Below are 20,614 nucleotides of genomic sequence, written 5' to 3'. Positions count from 1 at the left end.
CAGAAAGAACAACATCATCCCATTTATAAGGAAATGGAAAGACTCGGAAAAATTCATATTAAATGAAGCAAGCCAGACCCAATGGAACAAAGGTTTAATGGTTTCCCTCATTAGTACACACCTAAAACTCTCCTAGAAGAAGATTACAATAGCCACAAAACCTAGATACATAAGACCATATATGATGAGACTAAATGAAAGGATCTCCAGGATATGGAAACAAGAGCCATAAAATGTGTGATTGTTGTTCTTAATGTACTATGTTATTTCTCTTCTCTTTTCTTGCCCTTTGGTTAAATTGATATTGTTACAGTATCTGACTTTGTTACCTGGCATATTGTATACACATTTATTTCTTTATTTGAAATAGGAAAGCGAAGGGGGGAAAACAACATGATTGGGAGGGGTCGGGGAAGGATATGGGGACAAAAACATGGAAAGGGGTCTCAATGTGTGAGAAGTAATGCATCTACTACTGGTGGAATAACTGTAACCCCTCTATACATTACAATAAAAAAGTATCTCTGTGGACACATTCACCTCTCCTAACTTTATCACACTGATAGTGTCTTACTTTAAAATATACCTTTGGGAAGTCAGTAGTATTTTGAGTTGATTATCCATGCTTGTTTCCTGTTTGCTCATTTGTGGTGGTAGGAGTGAACTGGATGTCCTGGGGATGCTAAGCTGGTGTTGGAGTGTTACAGGGACCTAGAAGCCAGGATGTTCCACGGCAAAGGTTTCTGAAAGAAAGAAAATCTCCTTTTGGCCCTTAGGTACTGAGCTAGAGACAAAAAAATATATTTCTTTGTAAACTGAGTGAAAAGGAATATACAACCCAGATCTTAATGTGAACACGTCTCATAACATTGGGGTATTGATGGCAGAAGCATGGGTCAGGGTTTGCTTAAACTCACCTTAGGATGAGTGCTCCCTTTGACCCAACACCTGCTGTATTTAATCCTTTTTGCTAGTCCTTTGTTTTCTTCCATCAGGCTTAGAGATTTCAAGGTTGGTCAGCTCATAGATTCTGAGCATCTGTTAAAACGAAGGATAAGTTCTGCACAATGTTTTCTTCAACACAGGTGTCAGTCCTTGAGATAAACCTTTTATTATCAATCACTTTTTTTGTGCCCAAAGGGGTAATTTTTCCAGTTGTGCTTTCCCCCTCTAAGATTATTGTCTTTTTTAGATATTCTTATTCAGTTCCCAGAGGACACTAATTTGAGGGGGGTGGGGAGCAACAGGACAGGATTAGAATCTCTCTCTCTCTCTCTCTCTCTCTCTCTCTCTCTCTCTCTCTCTCTCTCTCTCTCTCTCTCTCTCTCTCTCTCTCTCTCTCTCTCTCTCTCTCTCTCCCTCTCTCTTAAGTGTTACAGTTTACTGAGGGTGTATAAGACTTAAAGCCAAAAAAAAAAAATAATGTCTCTGTGTTTCCCATTAACAGTTTTTGTCTCCTGGCTGCTGTTTCCCTGGCCTCATTTTCTCTGTTCATCCTGCCTCACTAACTCGCAGCTCAAGCACAGCCCAAGCTGATTTTAATAACAGCAAACACTGGAGGAACGCTAAGAACAGTGTATGGTCCCTCTTTTAAGGGTGAAACTTCTAGTTATCAGATTTTTCCCCTGCTATCAGAAGGAGAAAGGTAACTCTAAATCACAAAAGACTTTTCATGGAGGGTCACCAAAGGCAAGACCGAAATCTACATAACAAACTTTAGCCTTATTTCTTGTGCTTCTTCTCCAAACCTCCCTGAATTTGGTGTCCTAAATACCTTCTGGCCTTGTTACAGCCCATGTCTAAACGTCACTTTTATTGTTTTGAACTTTCTCATTTCTCTAGCTCTTTTCCATGTATCTTGGAGCGATCATATTTATCAACTTCTGCATTTTTCTCATCTTCACACTAGTTAAGAACTCAGAAGGAGTAGAGAGAAAATTATGTTTGCCTCCCAATGCATGGGATAAATGTTCAACAATTAGGTCCAGTATTTCTTCAATGACATTCTAGATTATACTGACAGACACATCGGAAACAAAGACCTTTTCCTTTTTATTTGTCTGATGTTAGCATTAAAAAGAAACAGTGTGTAGAAACAAATTGTTTAGTCCTCTGGTTAGCAGGCCAGGCATGGCAAGTTGCTATTTGAAGATCAAGACTTAGGAAACAGTTAAGATTTGGTAGAAAAGAAATCAGGGTTATACATGGGCCACCACTCAGAAAGATGGAAGAGCTATCATCTTTACAGCTCCATGTTAAGGAAATAGGGTGTGTGGATGCAGCAGGGAGAGTGCAGACTGAATAATACCTTCATCATCCATGCATGCGTATCTGGTTTATTCTCTAGGGGAAACATGGCAGTTGCAAGGGACCTTGATCTCCTGAGGCTATGCAAATCTATTACTTTTCTGTAAGTTAAATCTCATAGCAATTTCCATGCTCTGTGTGAGTTGCTGCAATGGACTGAAGGATAAGAAGTGTGATGCCTGCTGATGTTATCTGAAGGTCACCAGATGTTCTGGGCCCTATAAGTCAAAGTAAAGGTTGTTTGGCAGCTGACTTAGCCTGACAGAATTCGGAATGGCCTTGTCAAAGACAAGTCCAAAGGATCAGACTCTGCTACACCTCCAGAAGACCTCTAGAGCTCTTTCCCATTTCACTTGTCACGTTTCTCTAACAACTCACTCTATTTCACCCTCCTGACTTCTGCTACCCCTGTTGTGACCAGGTTTGCTCAGAGTACTTTAAGAATGTAGTCTGTGGGGTGGGGGGAGGGAAATGGGGACCAAGACATGAGAAAAGGTATCAATGTTTGTGAAGTAATGCACCATTTATCTGGTGAATATAATGTAAACCTTCTATTAATTACAATAAAAAATATATGAAACATGTACTCTGAACTGTAGGCTACAACTCCAGAAAAACTGAATCCCTCAAGCAGTTGTAGTGAAGTTCTGATTAATTTAAATTCTGTTAGGGTGGAATTACTCAGCAGCGTCTTCCTCTCTTAGAGACAATTCTTGGAGAAATTTGTATTTAAAGTGAGAAGAAAAGAAGGAAGGAAGGAAGGAAGGAAGGAAGGAAGGAAGGAAGGAAGGAAGGAAGCGAGGAAGGGAAGGAGGGAGGGAGGGAAGGAGGAAGGGAGGGAAGGAGGAAGGGAGGGAGGGAAGGGGATCAAAAGAGAAAGAAAGGGAGAGAGGGAGAAAGAGAAAAGTGAAAAAGAGAGAAGGGGGGAGGGGGAGAGAGAGGAGGAACCAGAGAGGGAGATATTGAGGAATTATGTGAGCCTGAAGTCTGGAGTTTCTTGAGGATTTAGAAGCCTTACCTGAAGATTAGGTCAGTATGAGATTTAAGGGAACACATGCAACCAATACAGATAAAGTCAGCATTAAGACTGCAAGGACTGTTTTGATTGTTTATTGTTATGAGTGGAAGCCTTCTAAATGAATAAGTGTCAGCTTTATTCATCTTCTCACCACCTTTAAGAGTACTTAGGTCATAGTAATTAATAAATATATGTTCTGAGGCTCCCAGGTTCTCAGGCTGAGCAGGTATGATCCCCCTAACCCTCCAGCTGGCAGCAGGACCATTGTGAGACCATCTGGCCCCTGATTTTGTGAATCAACATCATAAACCCTCACTTACACCCTAATACATTCTTCTAGAGAATCCTGACTAGGACAATAGGCTTTATAATTTGTACAAATAAAATTTAGAAATGATACATGATGAACACCATGAGAATAGTAACATTTTTCCATTTCATAGTTAGGCAAAGTCGGACAGAGAGTCAGTAAGTAACTTGCCCCGGGTCTGTAGTCAATAAATGGTAGAGTGGAGCAGGGTTTGAATCTTGTCATTTCTGGATCTCTCTCTCTCTCTCTCTCTCTCTCTCTCTCTCTCTCTCTCTCTCTCTCTCTCTCTCTCTCTCTCTCTCTCTCTCCTCCCTCCCTCCCTCCCTCCCTCCCTCCCTCCCTCTCTCCCTCCCTCTCTCTCTCTCTCCCTCTCTGTGTGTGTGTGTGTGTGTGTGTGTGTGTCTTTCTGTCTGTCTGTCTCTGTCTCAGTCTGTGTGTGTGTGTGTGTGTGTGTGTGTGTGTGTGCAGTTTGCTGTGTTTTGAACCTGGGGCTTTGTGCATACTAGACAAGGGATCTACCACTGAATTATACCCTCAGCCCAGCAGCGTTATCTTCTTTTAAATTGTTTGTCCCTTATTTTCTAGGAATCAAATAACCTAGGAAGTATTATATTCTATGCTAATGCACTATTACCAGTGCTGCAGCTTCTTATAACTAAAGGCTCAGGCCTTTACCATAGATTTTTCCCTAATGACCACTTTTTAGACAACATTTGTCTTTATTATACATAAAGAATTATATTCTTGAAGCTGAGTCTTCCTCCACATCCATGGCTGTCTATCTCTGACTAGGCCTTGCTGAACATTCTAAGCTGGCCTCAAATTCCTTCTCCTCCCACCTCAGCTTCTTTAGTGTTGGGATTAAAGGCATGTGTCTCCGTACCCAGCTAGCATATCCCCTCAAATATTTTGCTTGATTTGCTAAGCATACTACTTTGGAACCCAAACTCAGTGCAAGCTTCAGCCTTCAGTTAGTGGCAGGAGCAGGTACAGATGGCCAGCTGAAGGAAACCTGGATGGTCACCTGGATTAGAATGTCATCAACAGCCACAGCAACCATGTTTAAGTGAGGAAAGATTTTGCCACAGCTTTCCATGTATTAGCTTATTTAATTGTTGCTGCAGCCTTCTGAGATACTGCTACAGCACTGACATTCTGCATGATACCTTGGTAGACATGATTCAGGCAATCCAGAAAGAAATGTCTCTTCTCAGCTAATAAAGTTCTTTCCCTTCCCTGGAAAAATTGCCAGATAATGTAACCTTCAAACAACCCATAAGTGAGCCAAAAATTGTGCCAAAAAAGAATTTGACTTCTATATCACAATGAGGTTGGTTTAAGTCACCAGGTAAAGACTTGTGTGGTTTTGTGGCAGCAATATTCAGGTGCAGAGAGAACTAGAGTTTTGATAAATTAATTTGTTGTCCATGCGACAATGTTGGCAAAGCAGAATCCTCATGTACTTGGTACGGGGGAGGTGTGGAGCACAGAAATGCTGTAAAATGTACCAGTATTTGGCAGCATTTGGTGAATTCAAGTCAGGGAGGATATGAGAGGAGGGGGAGAAGGAGGAAAAAGGAAGGGATGGAAGGGAAGGGGAGAAAAGTGGGCAGGGAGATAACCCAAGACCACACAGTTAGGGCTTGGTACCTGTGTATAGTTTCCGAGAAAAATATGCACTGTGATTGGCCAGGATGGGAGAAAGACTATCTTGAGCCCACCCCCCAGGTCAGCATCTTCTTCTGCTTCCTTCTTGCCTAACCATAGCACTTTGACGTTCTGCATCTCGGACAACCATGAATCACAGACAAACACGATCTATCAGGCTTTGTGGGCAGCTAGTTGAAAGATCATCCCTTGAGAGGTTAAATTCTCATGATCCTGTACAAAACCAATCTCACAGAAATGCTGCATTGATCATATTTAGTAGCAGTTGAAAATTACAAGGTATTTGGCTGGGAGAAACTTTCCCTGTGACCATACCAAACCAAAGGTCTTTAATCTGTTTCTTCTAAAGAGGCTCAGGTGTCGCATAAAGGCAGCCTTCAGAAATTCTGCAGAGGCTTTGCAGTTTGATCTCAACAGAGAAATGTATGTAATTACTGAATGGGGGCAGAGGAACTTATAGATATTAAAAAGAAAAATGATGATGAGAGTTTAGAAGCATATTATAAAATGATTTTAGTGGGTCAGTTAGCATTGCCTGCCAAAATTCTAATAATCAGGTAAACCTTAAAAAGTTTCTAGGGATCTTGTCAGTTTTATCACCTTTTTTTCAGATGAGCTGACACCTGCATGAACTCTGTTGTGTTAAAGTATCAAAGTTATTTATGATTCTCATAGCACAGAAGAGAGGGAGGCATCTGCTGCTGGCTGTTAGCTGCCTAAATCACCTGACCATCTACCTGATCTCTTGCTTAATAAATTGTGGTAGAGCTGTCAATCAAATCTGCTCACTCTGCTTCCTGCAACAGATAGGAAGTCTTCAGAGTCAGCTTGTCTTGGAGCTTGCTGTGAACTGGTGAAGGAGTTATAGCCAAAGACTATTTCATTTCATAAGGGGTGGATGTCTTTCTTGTTACTGTTGAAGGTGAATTATTTTATTTTATTATTTTGCTGGTCCTAGGACTTGAATTCATGGCCTGGGTGCTGTTCATGAGCTGGTGCTCTAATACTTGGGATACAGCTCTGCTTCTGGCTTTTGAGGTTAATTGGGGATCAGAGTTTCAGACTTTCCTGCCCAGGCTGGCTTGAACCTTGATCCTCAAAAGTCAGCTTACTGAGTTGCTAGGCTTCCAGGGGTAAACCACTAATACCTGGCTGAAGTTTTTTTTTTTAATAAATTTAATTAGAAAATGAGTTATTTATTTTAAAGTACTTATATACTAAGAAGGCCACTGGTCTCACACTTTTATTCCTAGATCTAAAAATTATGATTCAAAGGTAGCCTGGACAGGAAAGTCCATGAAACTTTTATTTCCAACTGACCAGCAACAACTCAGAAGTAGAACACCAGGCTTGAGGGAAAAGGCTGGGAAGCACACAGGCCCTGAGTTTAAGCCTCAATGTGCATATTTGTGCTGATGCCTGAACGCGTGCGTGCACACACACACACACACACACACACACACACACACACACACAAAATTTAGTCTTTGAAAACAGCTAAGATGTATAAAATGTCCTCAGAAATACTCATTGCCAATGTTTCATGAATGCATTTCTAATCCTATAGGACTCTTCTCTCAACCCTTATGACTTCTACACTCAGCTAGGGATTCTTCTCATTATTCTACATGCTGGAGTCCTTTACCCTTGCATGTACTTCCACCTTTGTTTGCTATGGTGTTGCCATTTGCTATTCAATATGGGTTGCATGCTTCTTTTTCCAGTATCTTTTCATAGGAGGAATTAGTGTTATCATGGTATCTCTCTGTGATACCCCTTCCTCTTCTAGATCTGTTTTGTTCTTCCTTTTTATTTATCTTTTATTTATTAGAATTATACTCTTCTACCTCTTATATCACAACTTAAGATATGTCCCAATGACATATTACCAAAGTCAGTGAAACGTTATAGGAATATTGCTAATGAATCAATGGAATGCAATGTGATTTTCTTGATTTCCTGTATTTATATGTATGTAGGAATAAATAGTCCTTTAATAATTTTTCATATATGTACCTAATATTGGTACATTCTAACACATCTGTATAGTACTTACAATACTATTTAAGTGAACTTATTTGTTATTTACTTGTAATACTATGTACTTGTTTATAATACTATTTGCTGACTTACTATGCTATTCTTGTGTACTTATGCACAATTCCTATACATTACCTATAATATTCTGCAAATCAATGATGATTCTTATTAAGCTCCTTGCTTAATAAGAACACTAGAAGGGCACATACTAGTTTTGCAGAGTTAGTATTGGGAAGAAAATTTAGTGGAGAATATTTACTTTGGGAATTTAGTCTCAGTTGTATAGAGATGGGTATTTACTAGGCTTGGGCAATATTAGTAGGAGAAAATTAGTTAGAAGTAAGGAAGAATGCTCTTGAAGCACGTCTTAATAAGTATAGTGTTTGATAAATGACTGGCTCACTGTTTTTTTAATGGAAAAGCTATTTGCCGAAGTGAAAAATTATTTGCACAGACAAATTGGTTTCTTAGAATTTCCGAAGGTAAATAGTAACATTATTAATTTGCTGCTTGTCCTTCTGGGCAAAAGAATAAAGTTATTTTGACAGAGAAGATCTCAATTTTCCATCATGATGATTAAGCTCTACACGTTTCCTTTCTTCTCCTCCCAATTCCTTCATCTTCTCCTATTCACCCCTTTATCTTCTTTGTTTTCTTCTTTCCTTCTAATGCAGGCTTTCATCTTATGGAGCCATTCATTTGCTTTGTCTTGTCAAGACAGGTGGATTTCCATGCTTATGGCCTATTGGAAATTTTGAGAATTATATTCTGGTGTCAGATTTTATGTTTCTCAGAGTTTTATTTTAATCATCATCTGACAGAGCATATCTAGAAACTTCCTGAAAAGTTTACTTCCTTTCCTAGCCTGTCCTCCCCTTCTTTTCCCTCTCCTTCCTCTCTTCTTTTCTCTTCTTCTCTCTTCCCGCTCCCCTATTTGACTCCAGGATTCAAATGCTTGAAAGCATTTTCATTTCATTTTTGTTATTTCATTACTAGACTGGCCGGTAGATAATTCTAAGGTAAAACTATAACTTTTATAATATCCAAGACAGCATACAATTGTCCTCTGGGTTCCAATACTGCTTTGGAAAAATTACAGTGATTTTTGGCTTTTCTTCTTATAATAATGAGCCTCAGAATAGTCTAGTTTCAGTCAATCTGGGCCACATGCTTAGAAATATCCCCAGTTAGTCCTCTAATTTTCTCATTTTCTGGAATATTTTTGTATCTGATGGCTTATAGTTCTTATTAAGTATTCCCAATTATCACCTTTTAATCTATTATTTTCTGCCTCTTACCTTGTGATCATGTTCTCAGAGTTTTTTTTCTCCCAGTCACTTCCTATCTTTCAGATGGTGGTTGGCATCCTAATATCCTGCTGTTTCCTCTCCCCTTATCCTCCACCTTGTAGATCAATAATCTTTTTATTACTTCATTGAAAATTCGGCTAGGAATTCAAGAAAATTGGGTGCAACTGTTTTCCAATTTGACATATGTAACCATAAGTTTATACTTATTGGTATGAAATTTTGTCAGTTTATTTTTCACCTTTAAGAAGATGAAATAATAAACTCACAAATTACCTATAATGTTGATTTTTAAGAGAAATGATTTTTCATGGATGCATCATCTGTTCTTTTCTGACTCACAATTTACCTAAATCAGAATGTCATATCTTTGATTTCCTTAACATAGAAAACAAATCCAAGCATTAAAATTTTTCATTTTTTTCCAGCTATTTTTGATTATTAATAACAGGTTTAAGGCCAGAAAAGTCCATCTGAAAACAGTACTAGTGATTTGTTGTAGATTTTTATGTACTTTTGTTGAGGCTCAGGAATTTACAGACAAAAGTTTGATCCCTTGACATACAGAGCTACAGAAATAGTGTCAGAATTTTTTTTTTACCACCTCAGTACTGCCTCTGCCAAACACAAACAGAATTTCCTTAATTTTAATAAACTCATATTGCAGAGCAAGAGAATAGTAATCAAATATCACAACCAAGAGAAATTTTGTCCCATGGCTTGTTCTTTGGGCCAATAATTTCTTCCAAAAGTTATTTACTTCTCCTCCACATGGTCAATAGTTGTCCCTCATTTCCCTCTCATCAAAAAAAAAAATAGCTCCTCAAATTAGAATTAAAGTACCTACTGAATGTTGACTTTTATCTTCCCACAGACAGTCTTTCTTAGTTTTCCTTCTTTCTGTCAGGTATGCTTCATTATATGGAGGAAATCATTGTTAAAAGTAGCCTACCCCAACCCTACCCCTGTACTAGGGATTTGAATTCAGTTTCTCACACTGAAGAACTTGGCTCTTTTGCTCAAGGTTAGTACTTTACAACTTGGGCCACATTTCTGCTTCTAGCTTTATTTTTTTTTCTGATTAATTACAGATAGGAATATTATGGACTTTTCTGCTTTGGCTTGTTTTAAACCATGATTCTCAGCTCTTGAGTATCTGGGATAGTCCTGAATCACTAGCACATGGCTTGCCTTATTCTTTTTTTCCATATATTTTTATTGTAATTAATAGAAGGGTTACATTATATTCACCAGATAGAAGGTGCATTACTTCACAAACATGGATACCCTTTCTCATGTCTTGGTCCCCATTACCCTCCCCCCAACTCTACCCCTGATCTTGTCTTCCCCCTTCCTTATCTGATTTCAAATAACCAAATACACATATACATTATATCAGATAGCAAGGTGGAATACTGTAACAATATGAGATAGCCAAGGATAGCAAAAGAGATGAGAGATAACATAGTACATTAAAGACAACAATCACTCATTATATGGCTTTTGTTTCTATATTCTGGAGGTCCTTTCATTTAGCATCATACTATCTGTACTTATATATCTAGGTTTTGTTCTATTGTAAATCTCTGCTAGGAGAGCCCAAAGTTTCTACTGATTATGACAAATGAGGAAAACCACTGATTGTCTTATTCTTTTAAAACAAAATTTTAAATGTTATTAAAAAGGTGATACAAAAAGGGAAGTGGTGACATTGTCTAAAAAGAAATGTACTCATTGCCTTATTAATATAATTGTCTTGTTTTTATGTCTTTCAAGTTCAAGCTTTTAACAAGGGGTTTTATTTCTCTGTCTGTACCACCATAAATTCTGTAGGTTATTGAGCTTATTTTAAGGGGCCAGCAAATTAGCAAGGAGTAGAAAATGTCTATTTGTCTTAAAGGGACCTTGTCTTCATTGTTTCTACTATTATTGCCTTCTTAACAGTGAGGGTTCTTTGATTTCCCGACCTATCTTTAGGAGAAACTTCGGCTCTTGAGCGGGACTGCATACATCTTCTTTGGCGTGCAGGCCTCACATTTATCAGTTGTATGTCATGAAGAAGTTAACTGGTTTATGCTACTCTGTAGACTTTATATCACATTCTTTGGTTCAGAATTTTGGTTTATATTTAGAACATCAAATAACTTTTTCTCCTAAGCTAAAAATATTGATATATATGAAGAAAGAATAAATTTGTCTCCTTGCTTTCAAAGTTTTGAATTTACCACAAATATCAGATCATTGAAAATACTGTTCTGCACTTAAAATGCAGCAGAAAGATTTTTTTTAAGTTCTGTACTCAGAATGCCTTGATTAAAAGCAGAGCTTCAGGTTGTGATTTTTAAGGCTTCTCTGTCGTATGCTTCTTTCTTATGAAGAATCTTATTCAGACAAAATCTGCTCGGTATATACTCTAAAACCTGTTCACTATGTGGTTTCTTTGGAAAATGAAGTTTATTCACTTTGATTCCAGTAGGATCACATCTTGCCATTTGCTTTGCCACCTCAGACCTGCAATCTTCTATGAAGCCCTTTTAACCTTGGATGTACTCTCCTCTGAGCCTCACCTTCTCTATTCGGTGGCCAATGGTTGAAAAAATTAGTCAGGAAAATATCATACATTTAGCTGCCATATAAGAGCAGCTGAGAGCTCCAGAAGAACAAAGAGAAAGCAGCATTGATCCTTCCTGTGTCCTCTGTATCCAGAAAGACATAGCAACTTAGGAGCCATGGACGGGCTCTTTAGGGTCTAAAGCTATGCTCTCTATCTATACCTCCCTGATTCCTTGGCTTTCATGGATACCAAGATTTACTTTATGCTCTGAGAAGACACCTTATTTTTTGGTGTACCATCACTAAAAGGTATTGTCAAGAGCTACAATTTTATTCTATTTTATTTTCTAACAATGAGGCTTGAAATTCAGGTGTAGGCAATGTTCCTAAGACTTTTTTGTTCAAGGCCAGCACTCTGTCACTTAAGCCACAGCTCTACTTCCAGCTTTGGAAGTTAACTGAATGTAAGTGTTTCATGGGCTTTCCATCTGGCTTTGAACCATGATACCCATGGGGTGAGCCACTTGCACCTGGCTAAGGCTTTCATATTTAAAGTAATGGTGGTGCTACTACTATAAGTATTCCCAGTTTTTCATCCTGTTTCTTTATGTTCTTAGACATGAAAAGGTTTCAAATTTCTGACTGGGTCAGATAGAAACTGGCAGCAAATGGCAGCTTTCTGCAAGAAAAGAGATCCCCAAGCCTTAATGGAGCCACGGCTCCACGGAACACTTAGAGCTGCTGAGAATTAAAGAGCCCATAGGGGACTGAGCAGACTGGGCCCATTAGCCTGTGTGGCCATTAGCCTTAAAGCATAATGATTTTTTAATATGAATCTGAATTTTTTTTTAAAAGGACTTTCTCTTTGTCAACAGCTGGAAATTTTGTTTTTGACATGTTATATTGACTTTGATTTGAATGATACTGTACTGTGAAAATGTAGTTTGTGTTTGATTTTGGGGTGTAGTATAGTTGGGAAATCACGTAAGTTAGGCTGACCCACTCTCTAGCATACTTCCTTTGCCATATTTGGACACATGGTTGGATGGCACAGTTTTAAAGCCAGCTGTTGTATTTTCTGGCAAAGAATCTGTATTTCTCATGACAGCCATCCCTCCATCTCTATCTCTCCCCATTCTTTTAAATAGGAAATGCTATTATTACTATTCAAATATACTTCTTATAATAACAGAGATGACAGCTGGGTTAGAAAACTGAAGGAAATGTCTGGAAAGTTTCTGTCTAAAAGGACTAATATAATAATGATTTACTTTGAATTACATTCAAATTATATGATATGGGAAATATAAGCATAGAAATAATTTTCTCCATTAATAAAGATGGATGAGTGTTTTGTGTTTACACCAATCCTGATATGTTTCATCCATATATTTAGGTATTTAAAGTGCTACACAAGGGAAAGCAAAGATATCATTTCAACTTAGGGCTAGCTGCTTACTGGTTTCTTAACTAATACTTTCCAAGTAAAGTTTCATTACTTAGACCACATAAGATTTTTTTTGACAAAATCCTAAAGGTTCATCTTCCTACAAATCACATTAAATTGCATTTGAATGGAGTGCAAATAACCCCCACCCCCAGAAACAAAACCCAAAAAAGACAATCACAGAAGACATTCAATTTGGCTTTGGACTTTTTCACTGATATCCATTACATTTTTCATTTGAACTTCTTGTTATGTGAGAAAAAATGATCAAAATGAAACAAACATTTTATGCCTCCATAGGAACAATTTAACTTACTTGAAATGATTTCTTACTAATACAGACTTAAACATGTGATCACAATTATTTCAACACTTTCACCCTTTTAACATTTCCACCCATCTCTCTTCTGTCTACCTCTTCCCTCAGTTTTCTCAATTTTGTAGATATCCATTGGATTCTTAACTTCATTCTACATGTTTCTCTTTGTTTACCTCTTTTCCCTGGCCCCATCTCTTTCCAGTACCTGCTTTCTAGTGTTTTATTTTGCTGAACTTTGACTTTTATTTTATTGGAAATTTCCAAATGGTTATTGCAAGGTCCTAATATAATATTTCATTATTTAAATCTTATATTAAGAATAGCCACTAGGGGTCGAGAGTTTGGTCTAGTGGTAGAGTGCTTGCCTAGCCTGTGCGAAGACCCGGGTTCGATTCCTCGGTACCACATACATAGTAAAAAGCCGGAAGTGGTACTGAGGTTCAAGTGGTAGAGCTCTAGCCTTGAGAAAGTCCAAGGCCAATGCTCAGGCCTTGAGTTCAAGGCCCAGGACTGTAAAAAAAAAAAAAGAATAGCCACTAAAGAAATTAGCATACTTTGTCTGTTTGTCACCACACTAACTTTTCCTCAAGTGTTGGCTCCTTAGATATTATTATTACTTGTTAATTAGGTGTACTTGATACATTTTGTGTAAAAGTTGTATTATATTTTCCTTCCACAGTGCTGTGTGGCTTTTTTGCATAATTATACAAAATACTAGGTTTAATTGGTTTTGGTTCTCACCCTTCCAGGATTTCCCATTTATTTCTTAAGTTTGACTAATTACTTGTCCAGTAAAAGGATACCTTAAATGTTTGTTTTTCACAAAGGATGGCTGACCTAGCAATAAGAGCATGGGACAATTAGGCAGTTACAATGAATACAATCTTTCTCTTTCTCTCCTTTATAGACAATAGCTTTCCAGGGCCCTTGGATTACAAATCAGATGAAACTACTCAAAGACGACAAGAAGTATTTCCAGGAAGTTATGAAAATAGAAACTCGCCATTTCCACCAGCTAAAAGTGCAGAACTGCAGAGGTCTACGAGGCTCTGTTGACAGTGTTTAGAGCTCAGGTTCCTTTACTCTGACAATTAAAGAACTAAAAAGGCAGAGGGTGCCTAAAGCTGATGGAGCAGGTTGGTTTAAACAAAAGCAAGGAGGAAAGAGTGACATATACTTCTTGTACAAGGAGTGGGCCCCAAGCTGGGTGTCTGTAGTCTCCCCCCTATCTGTCACTATACATAAGGTCTCTAACCATCTTCTTCCCTTAAGGCCGTCTCCTGGATCCATTGGTGGAGGGGTGCACACGTGGTCTCCACTGAGTCATCTCCTCCATGAAAGGCAAGTGTCTTTTTGAACCATCACTCTATGGCACATCTGTCCTGTTGAGTCATCATCCCCCCCACAAATTGGAGTATGTCCCAGCTACCCCACCTAGCTGGAGACTCCTCTGAGTTCCCCCAACAGGACTGCCTGCTGTATAACCCCATTTCTCCAGACTTCCTGTTCATTCTGAGTTGCCTTGGAAAGATTCTTTATGAGAGATAGTACCAATGCTTCTGGGACCCCTGCTTAAACCAATGAAGCTAAGTTGCCGATCTTCAGTTGCTCTTTGCTTCTTGCTTTAGCTTCTCAGTGACCCATGGTTTTCACATGGTTTTCCTCTGCACCAGATAATAAACATCTACCAAGCACGTTCTTCAGTGGTCCAATAGCCAATCTTTATCAAGTACCAGGCTTTTCAAGTCAAAGGTTTTAAGGAGGAATTTTGTTTGAAAGACATTTCGGCATGTTTCCTATTGACATTTCTTGTCATTGAGTGTGATTACTGGAAGTCAACGTTCTATGAATTCTCTGGGTCTTCTCATCAGTGCTCCATGTAGAATTCCTCGGGATTCTGACATCTCAGAGCAATTTCTCAGTGGTTACTAACACTAATCACAGGTTATTCTGTTTTCTTCTCTGCTTTTTATTCTGTTGATGTTTTATTGATGATTTTAAAAGTGAACAGTTGATTTTCTTGTGTCTCCAGTGTATAAATACACTACAGAAGGTAGTGGGTGAAGGCAAGTTACAATGTCCTGCTTTGATGCTTGATGCAGGCTTGCTCACTGCTTTATCTCCTGCATGACTCTCTGGCTCTGCTCATGAACTCACCCAACCTTCATATTTGTTGGGGAGAAAATTTATAGGGAAGAGTACATCTGGAAACAGGGATAAATTTTATGTTTCAGCTAGGGATGAACACATGTACACAAAGTATCTGAACTACTTCCTGTAGCCTGAGATTGCAATGTTCAGTGTCTTATGACTTGGAGATAATGCTTTGCTATCTTTGTTCTCAAGAATTTGCCTCAACTTGCCACCATTCTGTTTCTTAAGGCAAATTAACCAAACATCCCCAAATTTTCTCCTAAGAACTTTTTAAGCTACAAGTAATAAGTAATATAAATCACACACTCACCTTCCTTAAAACAAAGCCAGCTCAGCACCATCTATAGAGTTGGTGCCCTCTTGCTTAAAAGCCATATACTTCAGTTTGCTTATTTCCTGAGTGACTTCTTTATTCATAGAGAATATGTTCCATACTCCACCACCTATGAAAATATATGTGGGAAAGAGAAAAGGAATCTCTCCCCATCACCTTAGATAGTGTTACTTCGGGGTTTAAATTCTCATTTTAACACAAGCCCAATGCTTCCTTTTTCATAAAGTTGTTCATTCAACTTGCTTATGTTTGGCTGACTCATAAGCAGGCAGGCTCTCTGAATTAGGCTCTTTGATTCTTTGACCAACCTTATTTTTGTCATTAGTTAAAATCTCATTAGTAAGCATTCAGCTTTCTACTTCTATGACAAATTTTGGAAGAAATTCCAAGAGCTTTCCTTCTGTATAAAATTAAGTAAGAGAAAAAGAAAGAAAATTTGAAAGTCATTATTTCTGTAATCCTTGAGGCGAAGGTTTTCTTATAATTTGACAAATTGTATTCATAGGTTGGTGATAATTCAGGTAGCATATGTTATATAAATGTCAAGAAATTTATTCTCAAAATATTTTTCCATAGAGTCTGACAGCATTTACAAAATATTTATAAATGATATATTCTGCATTTTTAAAATAATTATGTACCTAACCAACACATTTTACATATTCCTTACCCCACAGTTCACATTTCTCTGAAGTAATCAATTCACATCATTTTCTGGAATGTATTTTTAGAGGAATTTTTCACTGCTTGTCTGATTTATGAGAACAAGCAATTTGTACAATAATCTTCAGTATTATAATGATTAAATAAATCACCTTAAATAAGTTGCTTAGAGAAAATTCTCTTGTTTGAGACAGAAGAAAAATTTTAAAAAGGGAGGACATTTTTTTTTCCGCTCACATTGAAGGGTCATAGTTGATACCCACATAACAAAAGGCAAACCTAGAAAGAAAATACACAGAAAGTTTATCTCACCACACTTTCAAATGACTTCATTTCGAAGACCCAGATAGCCAGGGCATGAATGATTCATTTTTATGCTTTGTGCTACAGTTTGAATCTGAAATGTTTCCCAAAGGCCCATGTATCCCAGACTTATTCCTGTCTTTGGGGGGAGCTTTGGGTCCTATTAGACAATGATGGATCATTTAGGAGCTAGAGCCTAGCAGGAGGAAGTTAGTTCATTGGGATTATGGGATCCTGGGACCCAACATTTTCTTGGAACTCGCTTTGCTTCCTGACTGCAAGAAGGTGAATAGTTTTCTCTGCCACATACCCACTGTGATATACAGTGCTGCCGAAAGCCCAAGTGACCAAGTCTGAAATCTGTGCAACTGTGAACTAAAATTATCTGTCTTCCATAAAAGTTGATTCTGTCAAATATGCTGTCAAAGTGACAGAAAATGGTGAATTTCAGGTCTAATAAAGCATGTCAACTATGTAGAAATAAGATTGGAGAAAAGAATACGATGAGTGGGAAACCCAGCAAGTCTGTCTAAGTTAGACCTTCTCTGTAGAATTTCTTCCTCTTAGGAAGGAATGCTTTGCAGAATGCTTTCTGGAGTAAGGGCCTCATGACCTGGAATCAAATATGGTAGGTCAGAATTTCTTACTGACTGGCTATTCATGAAAAGGTGGGAAGACGAGTAATCGCTCAAGGATTTATGCTGGCCTTGAGAAAAAGAGATTGTGCTTTAAGTCTAGTTCCTATTGTTTGCCTCACAGGAAAATAGTAGGTGAGGGAAGGAGGATAGAAGAAAGCAAAAAGAAGCTTGCTTCTTAGGTAGCTTTTAAGATGTCACTCAGAAATATTGGTTTCAGAGCAAGTAAGACTTGCTTTTAAACTGTAATAAGTGCTACTGAGTGGTTCATTAATTTATCATTAATAGTTCAAAACATTCTCTTTCTGCTTTCTGTTCAGAGAGATACACGGGAGATCATTTGTTTTTTCTTGTCAGGGGGTCCTAAAGATGACAATTGAAATAAAAAGCCAGATTTGTTAGAAGATGGATGGGATTCAAAGTTTCCACCTGACTCTACTACTGTACCAGCCTTCTATGCAGCCTATACTCTAGACCTACCCTTTCCATTGCACAGCTATCACCAATCAACATTGGTAATGCTGAATTTTACCTGAAGCCTGTTTTCCTAGAACATTGTGAAGGTGAGAAGAGCAGAGGAAAAGCTCTCACTCATTCTGTTCCTACGAAGTTTGCTATAGAGATTTTCCCCAAGACTCAGACTTTGGTTTTCTTCCTTTTTACCTACGCCAAAGCCAGACACAGACACTTCAAATTCTTGTTCTTGCCCTCATGACTACTTAGTAGAACCACTTTTCCACACTATTCAAGGGAACAAAAATGATAACCAAACGTCTACCAGAACACTGAAATTTTGCTTACTCTTACTATGAGCTAGCCAGCACCAGGAAATAAGCTGCTCCAGGCAGAACTCCCTGACTTGCTATCAGTCATGCTGTGACAGCTCTTTCCAGCCTTTTTACACCTTCCTCTGAAACTAAACATGCATTTCCCTACCCTTTTATTCACTTGCAGATTTTATGTCCTAGCACTATTCCTATTGCAACACTGTCCTACTCCCATTGCAATGGTGACTTTTCCTTCCTTTGAAATGATCTTTTTGAATAAAATATTTATCCAGCTTTTATTTAAAAACTTGTCAACATACCAGGTCCTTGTAGCTTTTGCCTGTAATTCCAGCTACTCAGCAGGCTGAATTTGAAACCAATCTGGAAAATAAACCAGAGAGATTCTTATCTCCATTTAATCAGCAACAAGTCAGAAGTGGAGATGTGGCTCAAAGGGTTACATTAAGTAGAAAAACCAAGTGTAAACCCCCCAATTAGCACCAGTGTACACACACAAAATGACACGAATTAAAAAAATATTCTAAAAGAGACATTTGGCATGTCAATGTATCTTTCTGGTTTTGTTTTGGTGGGATTGGTTTGAATTCCGACTGTCATTGTTGCTAGGCAGTTGCTTTAACTATTGAACTATACCCTTGCTTTATTTCATATTGGTTACTTTAAAATTTTTCCAGCTTGGGCTTGAGCCTGCATAAAATTCACTTATTAGTCTTTCTTGTTGCTAGATAACAGGCACACATTGAGAAGGTGTCTTATGAGCTTATACTATCCAGGCTGGCTTCAAACATTAGTCCCAACAACCTCAGTCTCCTAAGTATCTAGGATTACAGGCATGAGCCATTGGCATCCAGCTGCAAGTTGAATATTTTAAGATGAAAGAATTTGAGAACTGGCAGAGAGAGGAAAGACTCTGATCTCCCATTATCTCCTGAAGCAAGTTAGAAGACGTAATATATGTAAGAGGTACCCTCTCTACACCTGGAAGGAAGGACAGGATTATCTCCAAAGACTTAGAGGAATGAACTGGCCTTGCAAATTTCCTCCCATCTATCATTCTGAGCTCACACACTGTCCTATTTTCCCATCTCTCCCTATTTTACATCAAACCTCCTCAGGTTTGCTTATTACTCCAGGCTTTATTCTCCTTATGTTATATGAAATTTACATCAGTGAAACATGGATACTTTTCTGAACTAGTGCATGGCTCAGTTGTAGAATGCTTGCCTAGTTTCCATTCTTAGAACCAAACATACAAACGCACACATATGCACTCATACACGAAGCACATCTATTTGGTATTTGATCTCTACGTTTTTTTCCTTCTTCATAAGGGGTGATGTGTGAATTGTCAGTATAATTTGCAGGGGAAAGCCAGAGTTGAGCCTATGAGGGTAGAATAGAAAAGATAGATTTTTTAATCCTGGCCATTCTAACTGGAGTGAGGTGGAATCTTAGAGTTGTTTTGATTTGCATTCCTTTTATGGCGAGCATTTCTTCATGTGTCTATAATCCATTCTTATTTCTTCTTCAGAGAAGACCCTCTTTAAGTCTTTGGCCCATCTTTTAATGGGATGGTTGTTTCTTTGCAGATTAGTTTTAGAGTGATTCAGTTTTTTGAGCTGTTGATATATTTTAGATATGAGGCCTTTGTCTGTTGTATGGTTGGTGAAGATCTTCTCCCACTCTGCAGGCTTTCTAGTTAATTTGCTAGCTATGTCCTTTGCCATACAGTAGCTCTGCAGCTTAATGCAGTCCCACTTATCCAGCCTTTCTCTGATTTGTTGTGTTTCTTGGTCCTTATTAAGAAAGTTTCCACCTGTGCCAAGAAGACCTAGTATATCTCCTATTCCTTCTTGTAAAGTTTTCAGTGTGTCTGCTTTTACCTTGAGGTCTTTGATCTATTTGGAGTTAATTGTATATATGTGTATTTAGTTATTTGAAATCGGATAGAGAAGGGAAAAAAAACAAAATGTGGGGTGGGGTGGGGGGAGGGAAATGGGGACCAGGACATGAGAAAGGGTATCCAAGTATGTGAAGTAATGCACCTTCTATCTCGTGAATATAATGTAACCCTTCTATTAATTACAATAAAAAATATATGGAAAAAAAAAGAAAAGATTGGTTTTTTTTCTTTTGGTCGGTCTTGGGGCTTGGACTCTGGGCTGAGCACTGTCCTTAAGCTCTTCAGCTCAAGGCTATCTCCCTACCCCTTGAACCTTAGCCCCACTTCTCATTTTCTAGTAGTTAATTGGAGATAAGAGTCTCACAGTCTGGGCTGGCTTTGAACCAAGGTCCTCAGATCTCAGCCTCCTGCGTAGTTAGGATTATAGATGTGAGATACAACACCTGGCTAGAAAAGATAAATTTATAGTTTTTTCCCCCCATGACTCTTGAATTCCATTCTTAACAAGTAAAATAGACTGGCATCTACTTTGTCCCTCTGGGTACTTTTTTTTTCTTTTGAGCACAGTGAAAGGACAAAGGAGAGTAGAACTGCAGGGTCAGGTGAGATTTTATGAAAAGCTAGACTGAGACAGGAGATGAAAGTTGAGCCTGAACATCACCAGTTTTCTCTTGCTGGTATTTATTAAACAGCTAGGGAGACTTTCTTGAAGTGACTTCCAGTTCTTGTGAGGGTTCTGGGCATTCTGGCCAGGCTAGAACTGGCTTCAGGGATAGCTCAAAAAGAACAAACAACAGCCACCGGATGGCACCAAATACTGTCTCAGAAAAGGCAGATTTATGTGATAAGATTGATCCAGGTACAG

Source organism: Megascapheus bottae, chromosome 20 (genome assembly GCF_031878675.1).
Source record: "Megascapheus bottae isolate mThoBot1 chromosome 20, mThoBot2.hap1, whole genome shotgun sequence".
NCBI lineage: Eukaryota > Metazoa > Chordata > Mammalia > Rodentia > Geomyidae > Megascapheus > Megascapheus bottae.
This window is presented reverse-complemented; position numbering follows the sequence as displayed.